Raw genomic sequence first — 16,717 nt, forward strand, 5'->3', positions numbered from 1 at the left:
TTCCAGGGAATCTGATGCCCTCTTCTGGCCTTAATTTTAGCTGGAAATTTCTCCAGTCCCACCGGGCCCTAAGGTCCACAGCCGCTTATAAAATATCACTGAGGCTTGTATTGATTACAAACTGTATGGCCCCTGGCTTCAGCTTCTGGCTAGCTAACTCCTTCATCTTAAATTAACCCATTTCTATTAATCTACATATTGCCACATGGCTGTGGTGTTACTGGTCTGCTTGCATCTTGTTGCTCCTTTGGCAGTGGCCTGACATCTCTCCCAACTCCACCCTTCTTCTCTCTGTATCTCTGCTTGGATTTCCTGCCTGGCTGTAAGCTTTCTTGCCATAGGCCAAAACAACTTTATTTATTATCCAATGGGAGCCACACATGTTCACATATTCACAACATACAGAAAGACATCCCACTGCTCTTAATAGGTACATGCAAGCATGCACACACATGTACATACACACACACACACACACACACACACACACACACACACACACATACAAATCATTTTAAAAAAAGAACTGATGTTTCAAAAACTGGGCTGGACTGTAAAGAAAGATGTTGAAGATGTCATAATCCTAAAAGAAGAAAGGACAGTCATTTATTGAGCTCCTATTATATACCAGCCATGGGCCAGAGGGTGTAATAAACACTATCCCTCATCCAAAAGCCTTGGTTGGGGTATAGCTCAGTGGGGGGGATATCTGAGAGCAGAGGCCTGAGTGTTTCATGGGCCTGTGTTGTAATGATTTTAAAGAAGTTCGATATAGGATGTATCTGACTCTGGGTGGCACTCCATTTTCAGGTATAGCGTGTTTTGAATAGTCACAGGCAGGGACTTTGTGAGCACCCTTTAAATGGTTTGTGTCCAGGAAAGGTCGGGGTGTGCTGCCAGATGTGGTCCTGTCAGGTCGGCTACTGATTCCAGCAAGGTTCTAGCTTTTTTGACTTTGGGGTTTTACAACTGTGGATGAGCCACTTGGGAACTGTTTCAGTTCATCTGATGGCTACCAGGGACTGATGGTGTCCATGACAGCCAGACTCAGAGGTGCGTGAGTTCCGCAACCATTGCCAATCTCACCAGCCAGAGCCTCTGTCCCTGCACACCAGCTCTCCAACTGCTCTTCTCCCTGAAATCTCACATGTGCTAAGTTGTAGGTGGAATGTTCCTCTCCCACCTGCCTGTTCCCAAATACCTAGCAGCTGCTTCCCAACTAATTGACTCAGAGGCTTAATATTACTTATGAATGCTCGGCCGGTAGTTTAGGCTTATTACTAACTAGCTCTTACACTTAAATTAACCCATAATTCTTATCTATGTTTAGGCACATGGCTTGGTACCTTTTCTCAGTACAACATTCTCATCTTGCTTCCTCTGCGTCTAGTGGCGACTCCCGACTCAACCCTTCTCCTTCTCAGCATTCTCCTAGTCTGGTTGCCCATCTACACTTCCTGCCTGGCTACTGGCCAATTAGCATTTTATTAAACCAAGTTGAGTGACAAATATTTACAGTGTACAAGAGCATTACCCCACAGCACTAAGTAAGCACTCTATCACTGAGTTGTATTCTTAGTCCTGTCCTTGAGCCTGGACTCCATGGTGCCCTTCATGTACCTTTCCTTTCTATAAAGCCAAACCAAAAACAAAAACAAAAAACAAAACAAAACAAAAACCTCTTAAAATTATTTATATTTTATGTGCATTGGTGTTTTTCCTGCATATATGTCTGTGTGAGTATGTCAGATCTTGGAGTTACAGACAGTTGTAAGCTGTCATTAAGGAGGTTCTGGGGATGGCTTACTAAAGTGCCTGCTGAACAAGCGTGAGGACTTAGATCCCCAGCACCCACATAAAAGCCAGGCCAATAGTATGCATCTGTAACTCTGGTGCCAGTGCCAAGGAGATGGAGACAGGGTGGTGGTCCCTTGAGCTCATCAGCCATCGAGCCTGGATCAGTGAGCTCCAGGTTCAGTAAGAGACCCTGTTAAAACAAACAAACAAAACAAAACAAAACAAAAACAGGTGAGATGTCACACTCTGGCTTGTGCATACATGTGCACATGCTGCACTCCCACACGGGAAGATACTCACACAAACATATGCATAGATGAGATTTTAAGTAACTTGTCCTGTCCAGAGTCAGAAATGAAGCCAGCTGCCTCTGTCTGCAGAGTGGGGTTATGTAATGCTGAGCTGATTCGGAGAGTGAACAACTCTCAGGAGAGTCAGGCCAGATGGATTTACATCCTAGGATGCTGAGCCCACCGCTGAGTCTTGCTGCACAGTGGTTTCCCCAGCTATAATGAGGCGGGTCATAGCAGCAGTTACCTCCCAGGGCATGATAAGGATTACATAGGATAATTGGGATTGCCTAGAGAAAGACCTAATTAATATGAGCTACATTAGTCTCCTAGTTCCGGCTCCCTGGTTCTCAGCACCAGTTTAGGCAACATTGATTGGCAGAAAGGCCTTTGAGGACCCTCAGCACAAGAGAGCCCGTGAAACTAGTGAACTGGTGCTGGGTTTTTGTTCAGAATGTGGCACTGACCTGAGGATGTTCGGCTGGAATCGCCAGCTCAGCTCCATGAATGGTCTAGCCACATTTCTCTTTCTCTCCAAATTCTGCCCTCTCAGAAAAACCTTCAAAAAGTCCAGTTCTGAATTCACTCACTCATTTATTCATGTCTGCATGCAATGAATAGTGATTTGCCCTTTTCTCTGCTTCAGATCTGACCCTGGCACCGTCTTCAGAGCACAAGCTTCATGGAGGTCCTCAAAAAATGCAAAATCCCTAGAAGGTATGGATGGAACAAGTCATCTCATTCCTCTGGGGAGGCACTAGGGGGCTTCTCTGAAGAAGGGGTACCTGAAGATTGATCAGCAAGTGTTGGGAAATCTCAGGATAGAGAGTATCAGGAGGCAAGACCTGAAACCAGGAAGAGGAAGGCTGGAAAGTCATGAGTCCTCTGAGGCTGGGGAGTAACAGGAAGGGAGAGGAAGAGAGAGCCTGGGCTTACCGTTCTACCCCAAGAGCAATGGAAAATGCTGAACAGTTCTGAAAGGGTCATCTTGGTGGCACCGTGGAAAGGAATCTGTTGGCATTTGGCAGGACCTGGAGGTTAGGGCAGAGAAGGGTGGGGCAGTGCAGACAAGAAGGGGTAAGCCTGAGACCAGGGTCACAGCACTGAAATGGTGGGAAGAGGTTGGCAGCAAACTGGTTTTGAGGGAAACTCCAAGAGACAAGCTGAGCATGGGGTAGCCACGGCCTCTGTAGCCGACAGATGACTTATGGGAACCAATGAGGAGCCTGGTCACTGGGTCCACACAAGATGGGAGGGCACAGAGTTCCTGTAGTCAGGAGGGCAACAACCCCTCTGGCCTGGGCTTTCCATGTGAACATTGTCAGGGGCCATGAGAGGGGACCAACAAACAGCTTTGGAACTTCTGGAACTTGACTAGGCGGTCAGCAAAGGCACACCTGAGTGAAACTTGGCGAGGCAGAGCCCCGAGGACTGCGTGTCCTGAGGACCTCATGATGTTATTGAGCACAGCTCTGCATATTGCCCTTGTGGTCACCACGTCCCTCACAGTCTATGATTTGTATGAGAAAACTCTCAAGGGGTCTCTAGCCCCTCTCTGGGCAGTTTTGTTACTGGTGCTTACAGTAATAGTGATTGACTTTTTCCAGGCATTGCTGCTGGAGCAGATTAATGATTCAACCACCACCCTCAGAAAGAATTTAGACATGTACATTGTTAGTAAGGTTAGGAGCTTTTTGTTTGTTTGTTTTAATTTTATGTGTATGTATGTGTGTGTGAGGATGCCCTGGAATGGGAGTCAGTTGTGAGCTGTCATGTGGGTGCTGGGAATTGAACCCAGGTCCTCTGGAAGAGCAGCCAGTGCTCTTAACCACTGAGTTGTCTCTCCAGCCCCCAGGTGTTTTTGTTAATGGCTTTGAGGTAGAAAATCTTGGGGAACAATTTAAAGTTTAGAAAGGCACATAGTTGAGTGAGGGACTCGTTGAGGTCTAGAAACAAGAACAAGGACAACCTGGTTATTATCAGCTGATGTGCCTTTCTTGCTAGGATGGTTAGGGGTTCAATGTGTGACGACCTAGAAGCTTGGCCCAAGTGCCAATCTAATATTCACCAAGGTAGGCTGGCTTTCTGAGCCACTGGTGCTGAAATCCGGGAGCGTCCTCTCGCTCTGCTAGGTACCCGCCTAGAGGCAAGCAGGAAGGAAGCGCAGCGATGGGGTAAGTGACTGGGTAGGAAAGCTCTGTCTGCTCCCTGGCTGTGCCTCAATTGCACCTGACAGCATTTTAAGAGACTCAAGTTCCCTCTGGCAGATCAGGAACTGAAGAGTTCCAACACCTCCAAGCACACAAAGCAGAAAGGCCTAGTCCCCATGGGTGACACCAGCAGTGACTCACACAGAAGTCCCTGTAGTGTATGTGAGGCAGAGCAGCTCAGGCTCACCCTGTCGCTTTTCAATGAGCAACCTCTTTGTTTGCTTGTTTGTTTTGAGATGGCTCTTGTGCAGCTCAGCTAGGCCTCAAATGCAGTATTTAGCTGAAGATGATTTTCAATGTCTGATTCCTCTGCCTCCCTCTCTCCATGCAGGGATTACAAGGCTGCCACCATCCCACCCAGTTTACACAGTGCTGGGGATGGAACCCAGGGTGTCATGCAAGCTAGGCAACCACTGAGCTACAGCCCTAGCCCTCCATGGGTATTTTTTTTTCTGGGTCCAGTCACTCTGAGAGAAGGTATTAAGACACAGGGTTGGTAAATCCCAAAGGTTTAAAAAATTCATTAGCTAGCAGAAATGACCCCACATTTGTGTCCTTCCAAAGGAGCTGGCTCCAGTTGCAGACTTGGCATGACCTCAGTGTGAGCTGGGCAGGGTTAGGAGGCTTCCATGTGAAAGAGGCTGCCACCCCAGACCCAGGCAAGGGGAGGGGACAGGCCCGTCAGACCAAGCATCTGGTCACATGTAGAGAGCATATGTTCCATGCTGTTCTCTTTGCAATTTACTCACTACACCCCATAAAGTGGAGGCTACATTATCGATGTCCCACCACTTACAAAAAAATAGATTGAGGCCCCAGGACCTGCTTTGTGTGGTTTGGCTCTTCAGGGTTAGAAGTGGCCTCTCCTGCTCCCTTGGGGATCTGCCCACTCCTTCCCTACAGCTTTCATGGCTCTGCCTTCAGGCCCCTCCCACTGACCTGTGGGTTCCACCAGGACAGGGCACCATATCTCCAGCACCAGTCCTTAAGGACACTGGAGAAGTGTGTTTTCATTTTGCTAAATTAAGTAGGCCATAGGGCAGGGGTGGAGCTCTGTGGGAGAGCATGCACTGAGCGTGTGCAAGACCTTGAGTGAGTTTTATCTCCAGCACTGCAAAAGTGTGTGTGTGTGTGTGTGGTGGGGTGGGAAGTGGGGGTTGAGGGGAATGAGGATGGAGAGCCAGCAGCGGGCGAGAATGCTGTAAAAGCATGAGGACTTGAGTTCAGATCCCAGCGCCTATGTAAAGCTGTGGGAGTTCGGAGGCAGGAGGATTGCTGGGGCTTGCTGACTACCAGCCTGGCTCCGTTCAGTGAGAGAGCCCGACTCTAGGGAATAAGGTAGAGAGTGAGAAAGTAGGACACCCAAAGTCTCCCTTTGGCCTCCACACATGTACTTGATCAGGCATGTACACTTGCATGTGTGCATACACCACATATGCACACACACACATATGTACGACATACATACATATATGCACAAATACACACAGCTTCTACCTGAATTCTTCCTCAATGTCAGGCCCAGGACTCCAGTGTGAGTAAGAAATACTCCTTATTCTTCATGGAGCTCATTTCTAATAGAGATCAACTATTGGTGAAATTATTAAGGCCATTCCACATAGTTAAAAGGGAGGTTTATTTTGTGGGGTAACTTACAAGTGAAGGGATAGGTAACAGGGTCTAGGAAAGATGTAGCACAGTCCAGCCATGTTCTCTGGAGAACTCTGCTCTGTCTACCTCCAGCGACCAGGGAGGGTCCAGGAACCAAGAGAGCTGGTGCATCCGAGATCTCGGGTCTTCAGGGTCCTCTCTTGTAGGCGTGACAATTACCGAAGCCTCAATGGGGGTTGGAACTTCCAGATCAAAGCTGGAATGGCTACCCACGACATCTCCCCCTTTTGTCTAAATAAGAAGGTTCTAACATAATACATGACTATATACAAAGAAATGGTTATCAAATATTGTCCAGGAGTAATGAGGGATAATGACCTAGATAAGATGGAACTACAACCAATGTGAACAATATCAAGCAAGAAACACATACTAAAATCCAGAGAAGTCTAGAGGGTAGGTAAATGGCGTGTTACAAAGATCATTTCAAAAGGTGTCCTATCCTAAAGAACTTGAATCTAATACTTAATATGTTCTATCTAAGATATTATATATATATTAAGTTGTAACTATAACTGCTAGTCTTCAATCCCATCAAAGACCTGAGAAGGAGTATAATGGTACCTGAGAAATAGAAGATGGATGCAAGCAACTTTTGGGAGTCTTGCAAGAGTAGACAGAAACAGCTGGCAGCCTGGACAGTCACCTAATGTTTCTCAGCATTGTTGGTGCGTTTAAATTGGCTACAGGCCTAGAGTATCTGACAGACTATTTTTAGAAGCAGGAATTCTGAAAGACCATCTTACCCTGTCTTGGCAGAGTTCAGAAGTCACTTTTCTTTGTGTCCCGCTTGTCCAGAAGGACAGCACTCATACTGTCAGCAGTTAAGGCAAGGGTAGTTCTTTGCCCAATAGGCCATTTTGTGCCAAGAAGACAAACTTCCAAATGGAAATGTCTTAGAAGCCCAACATTCTCTCGGGATCAAATTGGTGCTGCCAGGAGCAATTGTGTCTCACGTCAACAGAATTCTAAGTTATTAAAATGCCATATTTTCCAGGTCCATGAAGTGTTTGAAGATTACCTGTCCATCCGACCTATGTATCTGTAAATCTGGATAACCTAACTAACATAACTGTAGAGATGACAAGCATAGGTGACTATAAATCTATAAGTCTTATCTACCTAAATAACCTAAGGACTAAGGCTTCATGTAAACAAGGTAAACAGTCTATAAGCGAATTTACGGTAAAGGATGATGACTTCAAAATTGTGACAATACACAAAATATCTTTAACAGAGGTAGGAATGTATAGTGCAATAATCCTAAATATATATCAATATACAAAATATCCTAAACAGAGGTAGAACATACATACAGTATGACAGATATAAATTTATATTTGTATCAATATACAAATATTTCAAATAAGAGTAGAAATATATGTACATTATAACAAATATAGTTCTGTATTTGTATCAATATACAAATTATCTTAAACAGGAATATAAAAATAATTTACATTTTAATCAACATATAAGAATCCATAACAGTGCAAATTATCTAAGGCTACCCACTACAATCAACCATTAACAAAGGAATAAAGGCCCATTAAATTCCTCTGGCATTCAGTGCAGCAAGGCAGTAAGCAGGTAATCGTACGCATCTGAAGTTCCCTTCGGGGAGGGTGCAGAGCTGGCATGAGGTTGAGATGTGGAGGATGCAGAGAAGTAAGAGGCTAGGGAGGCTGAGCAGTGGGCACAGGAAGTGCTAAGGCCCTGCAGTGGGAGGAAGCTCAGATTGCATAAGGGGCAGAAACAGACCAGTGTGGCTGAAGCCTGGGGAGTCAGGGGAGGGGAGAGTTGAGGAGCAGCTAGGTGTCAATGTCAATATGGAGGAGGGATGGGTTTTGTGCCCCAGGCCTGGGATCCAGCAGCCCAGTTGTGAATACATCTTAGTTCATATGCCACACGTCACCTCTCCAAGACTTGGTTTGACAGCCACACATCAAGGAGGAGGCAGGCTCAAACAGCAAATGGCATCGACAAGATTAAACCATCAACCATTCAAAAAGCAGAGGCAGGCAGTCAATGTGAGTTCGAGGCTGGCCTGGCTTATATAGTGGGTTCTGAATGAAAACAAAACAAAACAAAAACAAAAACAAAAGGAAGCACATGGTTCCTCCTATGGTGGAGGAGAAAGTTTATTGTAAATAAAAAGGAGAGTGTGGCCAGAGGCAGGGACATATGGGAGAATCCAGAGTGGACATGACCCTGAGCCTGTAAGGAGAGGGGGTAGGAGAGAGGAGAGTGCCCAACCAAGAGGCCAGAACGATAAAGGTAGACCAAGAGAGACCAGGTAACCAAAGTGGTTGGATTATATGGAGAAGGACATCTGGGTGAAGGGCAGCCCAGGCCCTGGGCTGGAGAAGTTTAGGGGAGGGAGAGGGGTATGACAGCCTGGAGGGCCCTGTGACAGGTCGGGACTGAGGGATTCTGGGAGAAGCTAGAGGCCAGCATCCACTTTGGTATGTTAAATAGGCACCTTAGTGGTATGTCCCTGTTTGAGACCTAACAGGTTCCAGGCCAGTCAGGGCTATATAATGAGACACTGTCTCAAAAGAAATTAAATTAAAAAGTGGAAGGGAGATGGTTATAGAGATGCTGAGTGGTTCTTTACTCCTGGGCCCTTTGACATTGGATTTCATGTGTCAATTTGATTAGGTCAAAGGATGATGCCCTGACAGCTAGTAACATAGAGTTTCTGGGTGTACCTGTGGAGATTTTCTAGAAAAGATCATCAATATTTAAATTGGTATCCTGAGTCAAAAGTTAGACTCTTGGGGCTAGAGAGATGGCTCAGTACTTAAGAGCTCTTGCTGTTCTTTCAGAGGACCTGGGTTTGATTCCCAGCACCTACATGGTGGCTCACAACTGTCTGTAACTCTAGTTCCAGGGAATCTGAAGTCCTCTTCTGGCTTCGGAGGGCACCAGGAATGCATATGATATACAGACGTACATGCAGGCCAAACGTCAACGCACATTAAAAAAAAGGCAGGTCCTCACTGATGCTGGCACTGTCCCATCCATTGGTGGCCCAAGTAGACCACAAAGAAAAAGGAGAGTGACCCTCCCCGTCCCTCTACCTGGATGTCCTTCTTTACCTGCCCTAGGGCATTGGAGTTCATGATTTGGAGCCTGTGGGCCTGAACTGAGACCCATAACACTGACTCTTGGTGCCCAATCCCTTGGGTTTGGACTGAAAATGTAGCTTTAGTTTTTCTGGGTGTCCAGCCTGCAGATAATGACACTTCAACCTCCGCAGTCGCGTAAATAAAAAACCTCTTCTCTCCCCTCCTTTCAGTTCCTCTTCTTTCCTCTCTTGTCTTCCTGTTGTTTTGAGATAAGGTCTCCATGCTGGTTGACTTTTTGTCAACTTGACACAAGCTGGAGTCATCTGGGAACAGGAACCTCACTTGAGAGAATGCCTCCATCAGATGGCCTGTAGGTGAGTCTGTGAGGTAGGCGAATCTGTGGGGCATTTTCTTGACTCTTGATTGATGTGGGAGGGTCCAGCCCACTGTGGGTGGGTGGTCCTGGGCTGTATAAGAAAGCAGGCTGAGGGAGCCATGGGGAGCAAGCCAGTGACCACAGTTCCTTTGTGGCTTCTGCTTTGGCTCCTGCCCTCAGGTTCCTGTCTTGGCTTCCTTCAGTGGAGTGTGACCAGCGATTTGTAGGCCAAATAAGCCCTTTCCTCCCCAAATTGCTTTTGGTCATGGTCTTTATCACAGCAATAGAAACCCCAGACACCCACACTATGTTGGCCAGGCTGGCGTCTATCAGTCCTTCTTTCTTCCCTCCCCCTATCAGGTTCTGGGATTATGGGCTTTGAATCTCTTCCTGGGTTCCACTTCTCTGCAGAACCCTGACTGATACAGTTCCAGAGTCACTGCATCTGAAAATATGATGTGCCCACACACGCATATATCAGGCACAATCAATCAATAGATCAGTAAATGCACCTGCCATTCTCTCCTGGAACTCGCTCTGTAGACCAGGCTAGCCTTGAACTGGGAGATCCGCCTGCCTCTGCCTCCCGAGTGCTGGGATTAAAGGCATGCGCCACCACCGCCCAGCTGCACTTTCCATTACTTAGCACACACTTTGTACTAACTACTTCCTTCCCTCACCCTCCTTGCTGTTCCCTGGGAGACTGGCTTGTCCTGGCTGAGTCCCAAGCGGTTCCTGGGAACTTGTTGTCCTAGGAAATCTGTCTTTCTGCAGCTGTCCTTTGCTCTAGGGCTTTCCCTCTGGGGATGGAAGCATGTGTGTGTGTGTGTGTGTGTGTGTGTGTGTGTGTGTGTGTGTGTGTGTGGTGCACTGCTAATCTCCCAGGAGAAGCTGAGACTTGCCAGCACTGCTCAGGCAACCTCAGGTCAAGCCAAACTGATAACAGAGAAGCCAAGCTGGTACTTGTATCCTGGTTGTTAAAGACAAGGCGGGAACTTGGCCCCCACCTGTGCCCTTGCAGGCACCCTACAGTCAGTCACCAGTCTAGCTCACATGCCTAGACCTTTCGAAGGGTTCTGTTCCTGGATGGAAGGTTTGTTTGCTCACAAGCCCCAAGTCCTGAATAACGAGCCTGGGGAAGTGACTGTGAGCAGGTGTTTTGGTCAGATATCAGTCCCAGGAGGGGCGGAGGTAGGACACTTCAATTTAAGCTTTATGTTTTTATGATTCAGGTTTGATATCAGCAATTATCTCCTAGGATCCAAACGGTGGGAGACTGGATAACCAGGCCCCACAGGTTAAGTGTGTGTCCTGGCACTGAGCGGCACTCTTCACTCTGGGTTTTACTTTAGTATTGTTTTAGAAGCACTCTTGTAAGTTACAGCCCAGTGGCCTGCTTCCCACCGGAGGCTGTGAGAATGCCCTTGTGTTTCTCAACGCTTGGGAGAGTATTTCACACTGGACAGTGTTTCAGTGATGAGATGCAGGACATTCAGAAACTGCCTCTAGTACAGCTCCAGAGTCAGCTCAGTTGAGGAACACAACTGTCAGCAGTGTAAATGTCACTGTCCCCAGAGCTGGAAACAGCAGGTTACATAATGCATCCGTCTGGGGGGCCACTAGGCTAACTTGGTCCCACAGACTGGGGCTTGAGCGGCTGACACTTGGACCTGAGAGAGAGTGCTGGAGGCTGGATGTCTGGGATCCAGGGTGGGTAGGGCTGGAGTCTGTTGAGGGGTGTCTTCCTGGCTGGCAGACAGCGCCTTCTCACAATGTCCTTACGTGACCTTCCTTCTGTGTGTGTGCGCTCTGGGAGGGAGCCTCTTCCTCTGCTTTATGACCTCATTTAACTTCAATGACTTCCTTAAACATGGTCTCCAAATTCATCTCTTAACAAGGGGACACAATGTGAGAAATACAAGGTTGGCATTGTGCAAACCTCATGGAGTGGGTCACCCATGCCTAGACAGGGAGACCATGTAGCCCGAGGATGCTGCTGTAACATGGCATGTAACATAGTCAACCTTTTGTGAGGTTTTGAGACAGGGTCTCATGTCACCCAGGCTGTCTTCTAACTTGCTGTGAGCAGAGGCTACCTTGAGCTCTTGATCCTTCTGCCTCAGCATCCCAAGTGTTGGGAGTTCAGGTTGGCACCATGGTGCCCAGTTAATTTTTTAAGTTTGAATGATGACCCTGAAGAGAAAACCTACTAGTCTCTGGTCTCCTGGCCTCTAACCATGGATCCATAGAGTACGGTCGATTTCCTTCCCATGCTGTGGAGGGGTTCTTTCTGCTGAGCCCAGGGCTCTTCCACCCTTCCAGCTCAATCGTGTGTGTGTGTGTGTGTGTGTGTGTGTGTGTGTGTGTGTGTGTGTGTGTGTGTGTGTAATATATTAGAACCAAGATGTCATTGCTCACTGCTACTGTTTCTCTAGGTCTTGTCAGTAGCTGAATCTGGAAACACACACACACACACACACACACACACACACACACACACACACACACAATTAATTAATGTTCTTAAAAGGAGAAAACTAGAATAAAGGGATGATGCTGGATTAGAGCAATCATATGTGTGTGTGTGTGTGTGTGTGTGTGTGTGTGTGCGCGCGCGTGCGCACGCACGTGCAGCAGCAGCCTGCCCGTGGAGGTCAGAGGTTAGAGGACAACCTGTAGGAGTTGGCTCTCAGGTCCTCAGCTATGGCAGCAAGTGCCTTTACTGCTGGGCCATGCCACCAGCCCTCCCCTCCCACTGTGCTTTTCCAGAACTTTGCAGTGAGAACCAGCTCACACCATCTGCTGTCTGTCCACTTGTTATTTGATCTCAGCACACCTGTGCAGACTCTGGATCGTATCTAGATCCCATTCAACATGGCATTACCAGCCAGTGTCATGTTTAGCAACAATTTCCTGTCTCCAGCCTCAGTCTCCCCTTGCTTCCAAAGTGACTTAAGTATTGAAAGCTGTCTTTCCTTCCTTCCTTCCTCCCTTCCTTCCTTCCTTCCTTCCTTTTTGGTTTCCCAGACAGGGTTTTTCTCCGTAGCTTTGGAGCCTGTCCTGGATCTCGCTCTGTAGATCAGGCTGGCCTGGAACTCACAGAGATCCTCCTGCCTCTGCCTCCCAAGTGCTGGGACTAAAGGCATGCATGCACCACCATGGCCCCGCTAAAAGCTGTTTGTTTTTAATTGGTAATGACAAGGACTGCATGCAGGGCCTCAGCTGTGCTATGCTTAGCTAACTATACTTTTTTTTGTTTGACTGGTTTTGGAGACAGGATCTCATGTAGTCCAGGCTGGCTTGCACTCACTATGTACCCAAGGATAGCCTCTCTCGTTACCAAGGCCTGGCTTATGCTGTGCTGGGATTTGAGCCCAAGGCTTCAGGCAGGCTAGACAAGTACTCTGCCAACAGAGCTATACCCCCAGCCTCAGGAAACTTTAGATCAGTGTGTTTCTCCCACCTCTGCTGACATCACATATTTACAATTGCTGTTAGTGTCTGTCCTAGGATTCCTTTAACTTAATTGAGACTTGTTTGTTTGGAGTGTGTGTGTGTGTGTACATGTGAGTGTGTGTGTGCATGTGAGAGAGAGAGGCAGGCTGGAGAGATGGTTCAGTTGTCAAGATGAGTACTGCTTTTCCGGAGGATCTGTATTTGGTTCCCAGTACCCACAACAGGCAGCTTACAACTTGCTTGTAACTCTGGCTCAGGGGATCTGATACCTTCTTCTGGCCTTCAAGGGTCTCTACACACAGGCGGCACACACATATACATAAATGAAACAGTAGACATCTAAAGCTCCGGGTAGAAGTTGCTTTTCTTTCCTTTCTGCTGTGAAGTGAACAGCTTTTCAACCACAGACTCCTGCTGCTGTAATGTTCTGCCCAAGTGGGTGGCTCTAAGTGACCGTGGACTGAAGCTTTTCAACCTGAATCCTGATCCCCTCAAGCAGACAAGGGGGCTTCATCCCTCCCCATAATTACCCTTCTACCATCAGAAATGAACATGAGTCCATTCCAGACCAGGCAGCCCAGCCCACCATCTAACAGACATCAGCAGGACATCAGTGGAGCCCAGCCCAGGTCAACAGAACAGCCCATTCATAGGTCTGTGAACATCTGCTAAGTCTGCTAAGTCTGCGGCAGTTTGTTATGCAACAGTGTCATACCAACATGATAAAATGCATTACTATTCTCTCACTTAAAAATGGGTTGCAGCAGCTGGTGATGGTGCACGCCTTTGATCCCAGCACTTCGGAGCCAGAGGCAGGTGGATCTCTGTGAGTTTGAGGCCAGCCTGGTCTACAGACTCAAAAGCTACAGAGAAACCCTGTCTTGAAAAAAAGGGGGGGGGCTGGAGAGCTGGATGTGGTGGCATGTGCCTTTAATCCCAGCACTTGAGATGCAGAGGCAGGCAGTTCTCTGTGAGTTCAAGGCCAGCCTGGTCTACAAAGTGAGTTCCAGGACAGCCAGAGCTACACAAAGAAACCCTGTCTCAACACAAAACAAAATAAAACACAACACAACAACAATAAACAAAATGAAACAAAATATGGGGCTGGAGATACGGCTCAGCAGTTAAGAGCACTTGTTGCTTCTGCAGAGAACCCGGGTTCAATTCCCAATATCCTAATGGCAGCTCATAACCATCTGTATCTAGTTCCTAGTGCTCTCTTCCTCCTCCTCCTCCTCCTCCTCCTCCTCCTCCTCCTCCTCCTCCTCTTCTCCTTCTTCAAGATTTATTTATTTATTTTATGTATATGAATACTCTCTCTGCACATGCCAGAAGAGGGCATCAGAGCCCACTAGAGATGGTTGTGAGCCACTAAGTGGTTGCTGAGAATTGAACTCAGGACCTCTGGAAGAGCAGCCAGTGCTCTTAGTCACTGAGCCACCTCTCCAGCCCCCCGACACCCTCTTCTAGTCTCCTTGGGCACTACATGCACATGGTTCACAGACAAATCAGCCATTCACATGAAACCAACAGTCTTTAAAAAAAGACTCTAGGGGGCTGGGAATGTAGCTCAGTTGGCAGAATGTTTGCCTGGCATACAGGAAGCCCTGAGTTCCATCCCTGGCAAGGCATATACCGGGAGTAGTGGCACACACCTTTAATCCTAGCACTTGGGAGGTGGAAGCAGGAGGATGACGTTCAGTGCAGTAATAGCATACCCTCCTAGCTTGTCTGTGCAGTGTCCCAGCAATGTGAGTTACGGAGGGCAGTGCAGGTGTTTCTGAGAAGCCTTTGCTATAGTAACATACAGGCGTGACTGCAAATTACATAACGTGTGTCACCAGACCTAAGCTGTCTGCACAGCAGATCCCCAAATCCCCAGTCCCTAGTGCCATGTGGTCCCCCTGACAGGACAGTAAGAGCTGGAGGGGGAGCGAGGATGGACGGGCAGCGATGGGCTGGGCTCAGGTCCCACACTTGGAGGCACATCTGACCCCGAGAGAGCCCTTGCAAAGGCCCTGCCTGGAGTCTTAAGCAGCCCCCTGTTCCTCTGTGAAGCCTGTGGGGGAGTTCATAACCCTAGCTGCCCTGTGCTGCTGACCAGGTGGAACGCAAGAGTCTCTTGAGGACATCAGTACATCTCCTGACTGGGGATTGCGGAAGAAAAGCAGCATTTTTAAAACTTACTTATAGAAATGCTCACAGCAGCATTATTCCTAATAGCTAGACAGCCAAGCAACCCAAATGTCCATCAACTTGATGGATGGAGAAATAAGCTTGTGGTACATTACCACCCAATGGAACATGACTCAGCTGAACAGGGAAAGATGTACTGAAGATTGCTTCAGTGGGAGAAGCCTGGAAGATATCTGCTAAGTGAAAAGAAGCAGACACTAAAGGCCACATAATGTATGATTCTATCTATGTCCAGGGCAAACAACCCAGAGACAGAATGTGGATCAGTGTCAAAGGCCGGATGGGGGTGGGGAAGGTGAACTGGGTAGACAGCTAAGGGATATGGCTTGTTTGAGGGAGTGATGAAATGTTTGAAAACTGATTGTGCAAATTGTGTAAATCCATGAAGATTACTGATGGCATTGGATTCCACACTTGAAGTCAGTGAGTTCCAGGGCATATGGACAACAGCTCCATTCCTTTCATGAACCTTCAGGCCAGCACAGGGCCTACTGAAAGCTTACCCGAGGGCTGTGTATCCAACTGTCCTGTCATATGGCAAGCCAGCCATGGTATCCCCAAGTCTCAGGCTGTGGGGTGATGGGAATAAGAAGAGAGCGGGGCTGGGAAGATAGCTCAGCTGGTAACTGCTTGCCTCTATTGTAAGCCTGAGGAGCTGGCCTCCATCGGAAGAGACCACAGTTAAAGGCTAGGTGCTGCAAATAGTCCTGCTTCTAGATTTCCAACCTCTAAAATGGAATATTATAAGTACATAGCCTCGGGTATTTTATTATAGAAACCGAAAATGATCCTGCTGAGTTTACTGGTGTGTTTCCCCAACCTCCACACTAAGATATGACTACCTTGACCTTTGGAAGTGACCTTATTTTATTTTATCTTTTTGTGTTGTTTTGTTTTTGTTTTTGTTTTGTTTTTGTTTTTGTTTTTTGAGACAAGGTTTCTCTGTGTAACCCTGGCTGTCTTGGAACTTGCTCTGTAGACCAGGCTAGACTCGGACTCAGAGATCTGCCTGCCTCCGCCTCCACTCTGCCCAGTGACCTTGTTTTTAATAAATGTCTATGGCAGATGCTGTGTAGTTAAAGACTTCAAGATAACATTATCCTGGATTATGCATGTGAACGCTAAATCCAAAAGCTGGTGCCCTTGCAAAAGGCAGGGCAGGAGAAGATAGAACATAGAACTGTGTGAAAAGGGAGGTAGATAGGGGGACATAGACACAGGGAAGGGACCTGAAGCCACCAGTGTCTGGAAGGAGCAAGGTGGGCCAGCTGGGCATGGAAGCACATGCCTGAAATCCCAGAACTCAGGACGTGGAGACATGAGGATCAGGAGGTCAGGGCACCCTCAGTTACATGGTGAGTTTGATCTAGTCAGGGCAATGCTCTGCTAATCTCCCTACTCCAGAAAAAAAAAAAAAAAAAAAAGAACTTAAATGTCCTTTGATATTCTGCTTTCAGCTAGGTTGTGGCACGTACCTTTGGTCCCAGCACTCAGAAGGCAAAGACAGGTGGATCTCTGAATTCAAGACCGTCATGGTCTACAGAATGAGTTCTAGGACAGCCAAAGCTACATAGAGAAACCCTGTCTTGAAAAAAATGCTGGTTTTAAACCCATGTGTTTCAGAATATTAAAGCATAAACTTTCTGTTTT

The 16,717-nt window shown here is 47.4% G+C and overlaps 1 long non-coding RNA gene across 3 annotated transcripts in view; it reads left to right on the forward strand.

The window, feature by feature from the left end:
- Nucleotides 1–16,717, forward strand: part of LOC118577529 — a 35,847-nt gene that overhangs the window by 10,771 nt on the left and 8,359 nt on the right. For all 3 annotated transcript variants that reach the window (XR_004944207.1, XR_004944208.1, XR_004944209.1), the window contains one exon: nucleotides 2,734–2,804. This is a non-coding gene — a long non-coding RNA (uncharacterized LOC118577529). The remainder of the gene's footprint in view (nucleotides 1–2,733; nucleotides 2,805–16,717) is intronic.

The sequence above is a fragment of the Onychomys torridus genome, chromosome 2 (assembly GCF_903995425.1).
Source record: "Onychomys torridus chromosome 2, mOncTor1.1, whole genome shotgun sequence".
NCBI classification, from domain to species: Eukaryota; Metazoa; Chordata; class Mammalia; order Rodentia; family Cricetidae; genus Onychomys; species Onychomys torridus.